A 14628-nucleotide genomic window follows, 5' to 3' on the forward strand; every position below is an offset into this window, starting at 1 on the left:
GGAAAATCCTCGGATAATTACTGAGGAACTGTGAAAGGCTTTTTGACAAGGTGTTGGTTTCAACTCAGACTACAAGACCCACACTGCAATATTTTTATTTTTTATTTAACCTTTCTTTGACCGGGAATGGTCCCATTGAGTTACAATAACTCTCCTGCCAGGGAGTCCTGGCAGAAGGACTCCATGACATAATTCCCAGTTGCACCCCCCAGCTGACAAAGAACAAGAAGAGTCAACTCCAGGATGTCAAAAAGGATGTGGACAAACCACACAGGTTTTGAGGTAGTGATACACAACAAAACTGGAAGTCTTTGGGTCTATGGATCAACACTGTTGTCTGAAAGAGAAAGAGCAAAGCGTATGAAGAAAGAGCACCTTGCCTACTGGGACGCATGGTGGAGGGTAAGTCATTCTTAGGTGTTGTTTTGTTTCTTCAGGTGCAGGAAATCTTCTGTGTGTGGAAAGTACCATGAATGTTGCTACAGTAACAATCAGGAGATCCATGAGAGTAAATGTCACGCTGTCAATCACAAACCTGAAGCTTGGAAGATGTTGAACTTTTGAAAAGCACAACCATCCCAAGCATCCCACCAAATCTAGGGTTGGGACATTCTTGGGACATCATAATCACCTTCCGTAGACTTAATTCAAAATTTGTGTTAAACGCTAATGCTTTTGCTCTCAAGACTTTTGCTCTCAAGAAATGGACTAAGATGTCCATTGCATCATTGCCCTGTGTATCATTGTAAAATACTGCTATTGTGTGTTTCTCATCTGAAGGATGTTATAACTGCCGAAGAATGTTAAGTACTAAGGATGTGTATGACTAAGGGGTTGAATAATTTTGATAACGTGATAAACACAGAAAGGGCATTTGCTGGGATATTGCCAGAGATATTGCTGTAATTTAAGTGCATTTGTCTAGTTTACAACTTATTAATGTTTACAAATTACATTACAAACCGGATACAAATCGAGTGTCAAACTGGCTGAAACATTTAATTTCAGTGGGGATTGAATAATTTCGAACATAACTGTATTATTTCCTCATCTTATAAGGTTTGACTTTGTGTCAACTGTAAGATATAACTCAAATTGAGATAAAAAAGAGAGAGAAAACTTCATAATGAGTTAATAGTCTGTGTGTTTGTTAATTCAGCAGGTGGATTTTCTGAAATGCAGAAGGAGACAAAGCAGCTCCCAAAAAGTAGATACGGTCCGTATTGCTTTCTAAAGGTGCATGAAACTGGCTGGCCATCAGATAGAGAGATGGACTGTGATGTGATGGAGATTAAAACCAGAACAATGGCAGAGTTACACAACTGGTTAGCTGTGGTGGTGAGCAGCTTAACCAGCACGCCTAACACCCTCACCACCCAGCTGCTTTTCTCAGGCAGACTCAAGCAGACACGCACGCATGCACAGACACACACACACACACACACACACACACACACACACACACACACACACACACACACACACACACACACACACACACACACACACACACACACACACACACACACACACGTCCTCATGTCGTGTGTGTGTGCGTGTGTGTGTGCATACTGAAGAACTATGATGTCATGTTCTACTGTAATGCCTCATTCACATTTTACTGATGACATGACACGTGCCAATAATATTCTACTGTATTATTTTGTGTGTGTGTGTGTGTGTGTGTGTGTGTGTGTGTGTGTGTGTGTGTGTGTGTGTGTGTGTGTGTGTGTGTGTGTGTGTGTGTGTGTGTGTGCGTGCGTGCGTGTGTGTGTGAACACTATTGGCTGTGAGGGGTGAAGAGCAGCAGGAACCAGACCTGTTACTCTCTGTCTCTCTCTCTATCTCTCTCTCTCTCTCTCTCTCTGTCTCTCTCTCTCTCTCTCTCTCTCTCTCTCTCTCTCTCTCTCTATCTCTCTCTCTCTCTCTCTCTCTGTCTCTCTCTCTATCTCTATCTCTCTCTCTCTCTGTCTCTCTCTTTGTCTCTGTCTTTCTCTCTCTCTCTCTCTCTGTCTCTCTCTCTGTCTCTCTCTCTCTCTCTCTCTCTCTCTCTCTGTCTCTCTCTGTCTCTCTCTCTCTCTCTCTCTCTGTCTCTCTCTCTCTCTCTCTCTCTCTCTCTCTCTCTCTCTCTCTCTCTCTCTCTCTCTCTCTCCCTATCTGTTTGTGTGTTTATGTTTTGTGTGTGTGTGTGTGTGTGTGTGTGTGTGTGTGTGTGTGTGTGTGTGTGTGTGTGTGTGTGTGTGTGTGTGTGTGTGTGTATGTCTGTGTGTACGTGTGTGTACGTGTGGAGCAGCAGGAAAAGGCCTGTGGCTGAGAGAGGGAGAGGAGTGCAATGAGATGGTCAAGAGACAAGAAACGTTCACACTCTACCAAGGTTCAGGATGTTTGTCATAAATTATTGCTTTAGAAGATATTACGTGCAGATAAAAACACAATTGCGTAGTTTACACTTTGCTACTTTACTGATGTAAGTCAGTGCTGATGTATGAAGTCGTGGGTTCCTCAGAACTTCTCCAGTGACATCCGATTCTACATGATGCAATAGCAGATGTACAAACCTGTCCTGTCCGATAATACGTGGGGTCAAACCTGCCCTGTCCCGTGGTACGTGATGTGGAAGTAAGGATGTAGTCTGTTTAAGGGCGGTGGAAGGTGGTATGGGTGGTGTGGCGGGATGGTGTATGTGGCATGTCCTGTCCTGTTACGTAAAGCAAAGAAAGCTCCCGCACACTGTTCACATTTGCATGGTTTAATGCAACGTTTCGGTCTACTGACCTTCTTCAAGCAATTCAAAACTTGAACTTGAACTTGCTTGAAGAAGGTCAGTAGACCGAAACATTGCATTAAACCATGCAAATGTGAACAGTGTGCGGGAGCTTTCTTTGCTTTAACGTTGGTGACCTAGGGGTTCCACTCCTACGCACCTGACCAAGGAGGTGTGCAAGAATTCTTCACTTACTATATGTCCTGTCCTGTCCCATGCTATGTGGTGTCAAATAAAAGGATCTCTGGGTGGCGTGACGTGGTGTCTAAGGAAAGATCTGGTGTGTTTAAAGGCAGTGGAGGGTGGCGTGGGTGAGGGGGGTGAGAGATAAAAAGCCTTTTTTAGTTTACTCAGAATTAGCTGCTCTGCTATCCACTTCCGCAAACGAGGTGAGAAACAGAAGCACTTACAGGAAGTGGTTGCTTACGTCACACACTGCATGCAAAAGAGGGGGAAAAAAGCCCCACAGACACAGACACTCTAAAGTGAGGCGAGAGAGAGAGAGAGAGAGAGAGAGAGAGAGAGAGAGAGAGAGAGAGAGAGAGAGAGAGAGAGAGAGAGAGAGAGAAGAGAGAGATATGTAAAGTGACCAAGACATGAATACACTAATGATATTCTGTACAATTGTACATGGCAGATAAAGGCCTATAAAACAATACACATTTCATATACAGAACAATGTTAGCAAATTATTAATATCAACACTATGTGCTATATAATAACTGTGTGTATCAGCACTCTACACCTTTTGTCAAATCTCAAAGTCTTTGTCAATTCTAAAAAAAAAACCTATTTAGAAATATTGGAATGTAAAAAACCTCTATTACCAATGTAAACATAACCATTATAACAAGGTGAAATATACGGGCCAAAACAATTTGCCACTTTGGCTGTCCAGGCCAACAGCGTAATTAAACATTTTTCTGACCTACAGCACAGCATGGTCATCACAAACAATAAAAAAGGCACCATGTGGTCATTACTAAGCCAGCCATTTAGCTAACCTTTTAAGAAAAAAGCTTAATTACTAACTAATCATTACCAATGAGTAGCTATGACAAGCTGAGCACAGATTTTACTACTAGGCCTTACATATTAGCTACTGTATCTACTTATGAACAGATAGCATTCACTCCAGCAGAAAACACTGGAAGTTGATGGAACATTTTCATCATTAAAACACAGCCAACAATGTTAAAAACTATAGAACTGAACAGAATAAAAACATGCTGGTGTGGTGTTTTGACTATCATAACAGACATTTCAAAGTAAAAAGAAGTGAAATTTAGGGAAATGGCCTGCAGTTAAAATTTGTGGTCTGGTTTCAGGACAGCCACAGCTTGCTAAGCACTTATAGAGTTCAGTGGAAGCATATTCCTGTCAGTCACCTATTTATTTTATTTTTAAGACTTTTAAAATACTCTATATATAGCCTATATACAATATATTTTTTTCATTCAAAACATAGAAAATACTGTGTTTTTTTGTCCCTTCCCCCTAGATTTACTTTAATAGGCCTATGGTGTAAACAGCAGACCACCTGTCATTAGTAAGTTTGCATAATAAAATACAGCAACATTTCCTAGCACATCAACTGTAAAAAAAAAAAAAAAAGAAAAAAAAAGATATCATCACCCCAATGAAGCATAAACGTATCAGCTGCTGTTTAGAAACTCATCGAAGGACGTCATAGCAGAGTTCAACAGGCTTCAACAGGTTCCTAAGAGGGCGTTTTGTGTTGTCCATCCTATTTCCCGTGTTTGAAGGGACACTGTGCAGGAAATGGTTCATTTTTGCAGCTAAAAATGGCTATTTCTGGAAATTCAAAATCGCTGACCATGGAGAAGATCCCCCTTTTCATGTAAGAAAATTGCAATTTTTTCAGTCATAATGAATACTTAGAATTTGATGGTGGTGGTAAGTATTCATGAAAAAGGTAACATTAGTGAAACTAAAAATCTCACACAGTGTCCCTTTAAAGTTCAGTAAGCATACGTGAGATCGCAGAAATGGCTAATGCTGTGTGCGTGTCATCTACGAGAGGCACATTACCCCAACTGACTACAGGTCATGTAGTGTAGTGGGCTACAGGTCATGTCCACACAGTGTGAAGGGGCTTATGTAAAACATTCACTTATCCATTGAGGACTGGTGAGTGTAGTGTAGCTCATAGTCTTTTATGACCTACCACATTTGCATGTTCAATGCCCCCATCAAATCACCAATGGCATCTATTGAAAGCACATTTTTATGTTATGGAGAACACACACACACACACACACACACACACACACACACACACACACACACACACACACACACACACACACACACACACACACACACACACACACACACACAAGCACACAAACACACACACACACACACACACACACACACACACACACACACACACACACACACACACACACACACACACACACACACTGACACCCACACACATTTACAGAGATGAACTCAAGTAGAATGCTTGGTTTGTGTGTCGTGTAGAAGAAAAGAGAAGAGAAGAGAGTGGAGGGCTCGAAATGTGGCGTAGTCGAAAAGTTAACTTCCTGTTAAGAAAGGGCCACTCCGCCAGAAACAGTACCGCACTGATGTCACTCACAGCGTTTCTCGTCTAGGAGGAAGACCGACCCATTGAGGACTTAGGAAACAGAAAACAGAGATACAAAAAGATACAAAAATACAGGACAAAAAATACCAAGAGTGAGGGAGACTTTTTTGGTGTCTTTCAATTTTCTTAACTTTTTTTTAAAAAGTGCTCAGCTTGTGGTTGAAACTGCTGGGGAGGAAAAGGGCGCTTGATTGACAAGTAGTGTTGTGTCACTGTTGAGCAGGACGTATGGTGGCTCGGCTGAGCTCTGAGCGCCGCTAGCGTTTGGACATGGCGGGCCCCTCAACAACGACGGGCCTTCTGGCTCTCTCCATCCTCCTGGCCCTGGCTACACGTAAGACAAACAATTGATTATTGATTATTTGTGTATTTAGTATGTAAAGGCCATTTTTTTTTATCAAAAGAGGTGTTCATGTGTGAGTGGATCCCATGATGGCTTCAATTTCTTCATTGAAATTTGAGTCAGAGTTGATGCAGAAGAGTTCAATGGAGTTTGATGTTGATGTTCGGGAGGATTACAATCCTTTTATTCCAATGGTTTATTTGGGTAATGCTATTGCTCTGATGTAAATGCTATAATTTCATCACACTTGTGAGAAACAAGAACTAGCATGTCTGTGACGGATATTTTATTGTTAAGTTCCTCAAATCTTACGACAGTTCAGGTATGATTAAAACATTTCACGTCTTTAAAGGATTTACAGTATTCAATTTGTCTAGGTCACATATGCTTTATGTACAGACATACAACATCTTTAATGCCTTAGAGAATTACACAGCGTTGTGAAGTAGTTACAGTTCACTTGATCTGCCCCTGTTCAAGTGCATCAAGTGCAAAAGGAAGTTGAACAGTTTTATACTGTAAGGTGTGTAACGTTATGTACTGCTGTACCCCGGTATTTCAGTCATATGAGGAGCACTGTCACAGTTTTAAGCACATAATTACCTACATGCTCTGTGACATGTAGCATTGTGTAGATCCACCGTAAAAGGAGAAGTAAAAGTAAGTGTAATCTCTAGTGTAATCTCAATATCAATAGTTTCATTGCACACCTGGTTAGTGTTCATATGTCACGTAGACATAGTATTGATGTGAAGTGTACATTAAGATTTGTGGATGGATCATAGACAAATTGGCGTTGCCGGCAGGAGGCAAGCATGGTGCTGAGGTGGAGGGGGCAGATTGGGATGATCAGGCATGAAACACTGCGCAAGGAACCGCGGCAGGGGACTATGGTGACAATGATATGGTTGCTATGTTTGGGGTGGGACCACGAGATGATTGGGACTGTCATATCTATTGCATTGTCATAACCTGAAAAGATGTGTATGTGATACAGCCTATGTTTGCTATGTTTGGGTGGGGCAACCAGTAGAGGGGACTCAGGACTATGACATGGCTGCTACATTATGCCTATGTCTATGAGGGCCAAAATGACATTATGTAAATGCTGTGCTGCAATAACCTAAAGCAAAGTACCTAGACGAAGACTTGTGTATGACAGGTTTGCTATGTGGATGTTTGTGACGTGTTTGCTAGCGTATGTGGCCGTACTGTATGTGATCTGATCGCTAGGTTTGGGGTGTGGACCAAGCGTATGTTCTTTTGGCTTTTAGATGTAACCAGTGCAGGTTGTTTATGGGGAATAATTCAGGAGAGAATGCCGGTATCTTTTTAGGAATGCAGGAGATGTAAGAATGTTGTGGGATCATCTTGAGAGTATGGATAGAGAGAGTGGAAAAGAGAGAGGTGCCAATGGCCATTGTTTCCAGGTTCTCCTGTTGCAAGGGGGAGGGGGAAATCCCCTTTATTCAGACTGAAGTACTGTTCCATTGAAATGGATGAGACCAGTGATCGTACAAGATGATGAGGTACATGGACAACAACACACGCCCCTTAAAGCAGACCGGAACCTGTTCACAGTTTGGCACCCATAGAAACGCATTACGTTGGTGTATCTCTGTATATGCAATCTCTGGTATGGAGGTGTCTTCTGGGATCACCATAAGATGATGGAGAGGTGTGTTTTTGGCAGGGACGTAGCACCAAATTTCAGGACCCTATATAGCCTACAAACAGCCCCAATTGTAATTAATATTCATTTATGCATATTAATCTAATATCTAAGAAAAATAAATCAAAACACCCCTGGTTGTGGGATGCAGGAGTGACCAGGAGGGAAATAGGTCCGATGTGGGATGACTGGAGTTCAATGTTATTATTGGCAGAATAGAGAATAGAATAGAGTGTGTTGGCCCTGCCTTGACCAACCGGTGGGGCACTTGTCTGCCATGCGGCCAACCCGGGTTTGATTCCTGGCCCGGGTCATTTGCTGACCCCTCCCCGTCTCTCTCCCCATTCGCTTCCTGTCCACCTCTCAAGCTGTCCTGTCAAATAAAGTCATAAAAGACCAAAAAAAGAGCTGTGGTCAGAACAGGATGCTTAGGTGAGACATGACATGCTGCCTGTGTTCTGGCTGGGGGCGGGTTGCAGGCAGGATGATTGTGTCTGGCTGTAAAGGTTTCAGTCTTCTGTTCTGTCTTCCCATTTTACTCACTCTTCTTTTATTATCATTGTTATTATTGCTATTATAATTATAATAATAATAATTATTAGCCATTTTTGATGGTTTCAATGACCTGGCTTCATGGCCATTTGGTTTAGGGGCACGGGTGTGTGCATGCAGGCATGCGTAAGCATGCTTTGTGTGTGTGTGTGTATGTGTGCGTGTGCGTGTGTGTGCGTGCAGGCATATGTGCAGGCATGCGCGTGTGTGTGTGAGTGTGTGTGAGGATGTACTCTCTCAATGCTGCATGCATTTCCAACCACTCACACAGAGCACGTCTGTCCTCACCCCTTACCTCTTCATTGGGGCTGAAGATTCTTAGGCCTCTAGCTTATGAGCGGTATTTATTTATAGGACAGTTTCTGGCTTTATTAATAATGTAGACTGTATTTATTATAATGGAGGTTTTTTACTTGGTCTTACGTAAGTGGGTAAAGGTGGATAGATCTATCTGTAGGACAAGTGGAAACACCACTGAAAAAACTTAACTACCACAGCGGGCCTTTAGTAATACATTATGACTTGGTCATTGCCGCTCTGGCAAATGTATATCATGCTCCATAACATGCTTAACAGATTAACAGGACTTCAAAGTATTCTTTTCTGTCCCGCCAAGCCTGCGTTATCTACTGCATGTAGGCTCTGAAGTGAAAGCAAGATGGTGGTTTTAACGTTTTGAACTGGAGACATTGAGAATAGACTCATTTTTGTTCCAGCCCTTTTTAATCTACTTCTACTTCTTATTATGTATTATGTATAAAAGTTATTATCTACTTTTTCAACTTTGTATGTATTTATGTTCTTTTCTGCTCTAAATATAAAGTTCGCATTAGCTGTAGGGCTCTAAATTAACACCAGCCAACCAGCCAAATGCTGGTGAAATTTCAGTTTGGCTGGTAGAAAAGATCAACTTACTAGCCACTTTGGCCGATCGGTGAGTGTGTGTTTGACTAGTTAGATTATCATCTACTAGCCATTTTGGCTGGTGATGAAAACCGTTAATTTAGTGCCCTGGTAAATACATAATCAGCATCAGCATTTTAGTGGACCTCTGCTTTTAACATATTGAGGTAGAGCACATTTTGACTTGGGGCAGGGGTTGGGGAGGATAGAGAATAGGACTTCACATGACATAAAGTTTTGTTTTTTTTCCACCCGCCAACCTTGTGTGACTTAATCTGTGCAGACTCGTGCATTGAGTGGTGCAGATCAAATCTGTACACACCCCTTAGCCTACGGGTTCACTGCAGATGTAGGGTGCTTGGTGTAGCCAGAAATGCATAGTGTACTGACTTATTAATCAACGTAAAATGGAGGGTTTATTGATGTAGAGGCCACACAGAATATCTTCACATCTTCACATGACTTGAAAGTATATTTCTCCACCTGCCACCTCCTGTGTGGCTTACATGTAAGCTGGAGCAGATCTTAGGATAGCTAGGCATTTCGAGTTTAAAGGAGGTTTATACTTGATGAGAAGGATATCACTGAAAGTATTTTTTTCCACCCGCCACCCCTGTGTCACTTACGCAGCTCACACCCATGTAGAGACTGCTGCAGAAAGAGCAGAGCGGAGAGCAGAGGCAGTGGGCTCACCACTTCCTCGTTCCATTTTGAGATGGCTGTTCTCCTTCCTGACTGGCTGACTGCTACTGCACTGCTAACTAAAATGGAGATTCACACCAGAGAGGAGACTGACTGAGTGGCCTGCTGAGGACAGATGGAAGGCCCAGCTAGAACAGAACAGCATAGAGTAGAGCAGATATACTAGTCCGGGAGCCGTGGGGTTGGACCCAGATTTTTTTGATAAAGTTTATTTTTTTGCTTTATCTGATAGATTTTAGGTAAGTCTTCAAGATTTCAGAGGGTGCCCGGTGATATCCCTTGAGCATTTCCAGATTTTGAGCCTTAATTGTCTCATAAATGCAAATTATGACAAAAAAACTAAAGACACCTAATATTACTGTGAATAATGTTACAAAATGTACCAAATTGCTTATATTACCTGAAAAACATTCACATTGGACTGCCTTAACACTGCCCTTATTGAAACAAACCAAATATGGGGTAATAATTAACCCTTTCATAACAGCAATCCCACAAATAAGGCGAGACACTGTAGGTGAATAGGGTATTTTTTAACTTGCAGATATCAATATGAAACTTTATCAGATGATTACTCATATGAATTGGAGAAAAAAAGGTATTACAAGTTTTCTATATTTTATGTTTAAATATGCTAATTAGGCTATTATCTAATTAAATATGCACTAATTTGCATATATTTTGATGCAATGGATCTGACCACCTGAAAATGCCAGCTTCAAAATTCCTGTTTTCATTTTGTTAATATCGTACATACAAGAATATTTACTGTGGTTAATTGTGGCCATCTCCTTTCGTTATCCAGGTACAGAAAAAATACTGCTAATAACCTTAAAAAATGCTATTTTGGCCTATTTGTATGCATATAGTCATATAAATCAGGTCATGAATGACATATCAACAAATGCCTCTGTAAAAACATTCACAACATTGCTGAGAATAAGCATGGAATAAAGTATGGAACGGATTGTGCATTATGAGATCCTGCATGACATCAAATCATGACAACATACATAGCCAACATACCCCCCCCCCCCCCCCCCCCAAAAAAAAAAAAAAAAGAGCAACAGAGTGTCGGTGTAACTGGTGAGCAGTTGTTGGCTGCTCTAAATAAATTAAATACAGTAAATCCAGTGTATCCACACTGGTATTGAATGATCACTTAAAATCCATAAAACCATCAAATAAGATCTGTACATGCATTGCGCACACATACGCACCGCATGAACGCACGCACGCACACACCCGCGCGCACACACACACACACACACACACACACACACACACACACACACACACACACGCACACACACACACACGCTCATTATAAGCCTGATATTGTGTTCTGATTGCACTGAAGACTGAGGTAGATCAGTGGACATTTTGTATTCTGTAGCGTCTGACTGCAGATGGGGCAGTCGACGAGCCTATTTACTCGTTAATGAAAGCACTCATCTACATCATAACAACATTGCTTTGACAATGCAGAGATTTTTAAGTAACCGATTAAGACTTGGAGCAACAACACTGCATAATTTCAAGTAGGAGTAGTAGTCTATGTAGCCTACATAGTCATAATGCTTGACCCTCCCCCCACCCCCTCCCGTAATAGTCATAATACATTCATAGTGATAATCATCAAGTAATAATGTAAGTAATAATAAATTAAGTAAATCGTGCAATGAGATACCCTCCTCATAATTCAAGGGTAATTCCAGTGCTGTTGATATTTTTAAGAACAGATTTCAAAACTGTCCATATACATGTAAATGTCTTACAGTACTCACTCTGCATCTATGGATACGTTTCTTTTTTAGGCAGCCAACTATTTACAGGTAATTCAGATGATGAGTTGATTGGAAGTGGTGGAGCAGAAATTTGAATTGCTAACAGGGGATCAAATATGCCTATTTATTTTCATCAATAAAATACAAATTAATAAATATTATATACCTTTAGGTTATTTTGTGGATTTGCGTTTTTATCTCTTTCAATGTTAATATGACCACCATTGAAATTACAGTTGAGGACAATATTACTAGCCCCCCTCCTGAAATTAGACATTTCTCTTGATTTCGTAGTAAGAATTACCATTATTCACCGCTTCTGTTATTCTGGAAACAAATACACTGATGGAGATAATGTTCAATGAGTTGAATTTAGATTTTTCTATTGTTAAGATGAGTTTAAACAAAAAAGGGCAAAAATGACAAGGACAAAATTATTAGCCCCCTGATCATTAATAGTCAATTTGGCGCCATTTATGAACCAAAACTGACAACAGGATCTCATAAGTTGCTACCTAGGTTGGCTCGTGCCCCACTAGGGATTTTGGCCCATTTCTTCACTGCAAAGTGTTCTAGCTGGTCCAAATCGCATGGATGCTGAGCATAGACATTAACCACATACTCTCAGTGGGATTGAGGACTGGACTATGAGCGGGTGATTCCAATATCATGGTTTTAGTGTCCTTGAAGAGCCTCTGAACTAATCTAAATGTATGCTTTGAGTTACAATGTTGTTGGAAGACCCAGCAATCCAGATTCAGACCCAGACTCCCTGTGTCTGAGGCTGAATAACAGACTAAACTTGATGGCCTTCCACTATGTGTAACTGTGGAAATTGCTTAGCCTCATCAGACCAAAGAAGCATTGGACACCTGCCTAGATGATTGTTATTGACCTGACCTCACCTGGAGGTGTTTACCCCCCCAAGAAAGACAGTTGTTAGGGCTTGTCATCATATTGGGCTTTGGGGCCATCATCACAGAGGAACCCCTTTACTAAAGGCAGTGCATATCAGAGTGTTATTGAGATTTGCCTGTGAATATGTGAAAGTCAAAAATGAGTTTTGAACGTCTCTGCTTTCATTTGATGATATTCAATTGCACCTGCTTTGATGCATGAATTCTGCTTCTGTCAGGTGAAGAATGGGATAGGCCTTGAATCGCTATAAGATGGTTTCCACAATTAACCATGGTGGTGGATGCATCATTCTGTGGCAGCCTCAGCCACAGGAAACCTTGTTTGGGTGTACGGCACCATAAAAACTGAAAATTATTATAGAATGTGGAAAGTGACCTTGCAAAAATATGCTCATAGAGGGAGTTAAGATCTTCACTGTATCTTTCAATAAGATAATAACCCAAAACTTGCATCCAAAATAGTTCAAATGTTCTTCAAGGATACTAAAACCATGGTCATGGAGTGGTTCAGACCTCAATCCTTTAGATAGTATTTGAAGAGTGCTGAAAATGATTGTTCATCCTCCACATCCATGCAATTCGGACCAGCTTAACTATTTGCAATGAAAAATGGCCCAAAATCCCTGGTAGGACATGTGCCAACATAGTTAACAACTAATCAAAGTGCCTGGTGTCAATTTTTGTTCATAAATGGCACTGTATTGACTATTAATGATAAGGGGGCTAATAATTTTGTCCTTGCCATATTTACACTTTTTTGTTTAAACTCATTGTGAAATTGGAAAAGTGCAAATCCAATCCAAATTTTGGATACTATCTCCATGGTGTATTCGTTTCCAGAATAACATACATTTATTAATAATGATCATTCTCAATGATCAATGAAGAGATATGTCTAATTTCAGTAGGGGGGCTAATAATATCGTCCTCAACTGTATGAACTTTGTGGGCAAACAAGTAATCAGCCAGAAATTAAATAATTATTAAATTCTGTGTTGAATTAGTAATCCTATCTGTGTATGTCTGCGCTGACACCACCAAAATTCGCCTAAATGTTACACATTTCTGCTTGAAAAACAGCTAGTTATGTAATTGTCTAAAATGTATTTGGTACTTTGGTACAAGGGAACTTTGTCAACTTTGATGTGGTAGGCCTACCACCCTGAATGCTCTATGGTTAATCTGCAGTTATGAAAGTGGTCAAAAGCTTGTGAGCTATGGCTGCAGAGCAACAAACATGAAAGGGTTAATATCTGAAATCGGCAAGTCACCCACTCTTCTCTAAGTGCAAGTGTCGGGCAACAACAAACAGCAAAACCTAACAGCCCACTATGAGGTAGAAAGTTTTGACAAAATGTTGGCTACTGTGTCTCAGACTTGGAAAATCAGGTTTTGTGGGTGAGAGCCCCGCCCCCAAACATGCATGACCCCACCCCCACTGATGTCCATACTTCACCACCCGTTCTTATACACATCCTACTATGTAAACAAACACAAAAATAAGTATTTTATAGGGTATTTGGTGAACATAACATGAAGGGGGACAGAGAACTGTTGTAACCTATGTCTGCAGTTTTCCCATATAAAAAGCTCAATATCTGGAATTGCACAAGGGATATCACCAGGCACCCTCTGGAATCTTAATAGGTACACCTTGGGCAACCACAAGCTGCAAAGAAAATAACTTTATCAGACGAAGCTGGGTTCGGCTGATATTTAGCTTTTGGCTGCCGGACTATAATTGGTCCCAAAGGAAAATGAAAGAAATTACGTTTAGAACAGCTTAGAACAGCCTTTATTTAAATCGAAATCATGATGTAAATCCTTGAGTATACGGCAATAGGCAATGAGTACTTGTTGAATGCAGCGTCCTCACTCTTGGCATCCAAGCACCCATTTCCCCAGGGACCATTTTCCTGCACCTAAATCACTTAGGTAAGTCACTTTGGAAAAGAGTACCACGGCTTGGCCTAATGTAGGCCTATAATGTAACATTTTCATTCACTGGATGACCGCTATAGAGATTTAAGTTGCAAGCAAAGGTTAAGTGGCACAACTTTTTTCAATCTCTTGTAATAATCATGGTATCACTGACGCAATATCAGATATGTTATCTTAGAAATGATATCAGAGACTATCACAGGCATGGCATCACAGCCATGCTATCACTGACAAAATATGAGACATGATCACCTATCAGAGAAAGGCGGTCACAGACAGGACATCACCTGATACCCATGTGGTCTCTAGATGAGCCCGTTTATATGCGCATCAGTAAACCGTTTATGATCAGGTTTTTGGAGTTACTGGTTTATTCGAGCACTCATGTAAAATGAATAAACAGTTTTCATAA

General features: G+C 40.9%; 1 long non-coding RNA gene across 1 annotated transcript in view; it reads left to right on the top strand.

Annotated features, from left to right (window-relative positions):
- Positions 1-5277: 5277 nt before the first annotated feature.
- LOC134450829 (uncharacterized) overlaps positions 5278-14628 on the top strand; it is a 13675-nt gene continuing 4324 nt past the window's right edge. The window contains exons 1-2 of the long non-coding RNA XR_010035156.1: positions 5278-5491; positions 5623-5733. This is a non-coding gene — a long non-coding RNA (uncharacterized LOC134450829). The remainder of the gene's footprint in view (positions 5492-5622; positions 5734-14628) is intronic.

Source organism: Engraulis encrasicolus, chromosome 6, assembly GCF_034702125.1.
Source record: "Engraulis encrasicolus isolate BLACKSEA-1 chromosome 6, IST_EnEncr_1.0, whole genome shotgun sequence".
Taxonomy (NCBI): domain Eukaryota; kingdom Metazoa; phylum Chordata; class Actinopteri; order Clupeiformes; family Engraulidae; genus Engraulis; species Engraulis encrasicolus.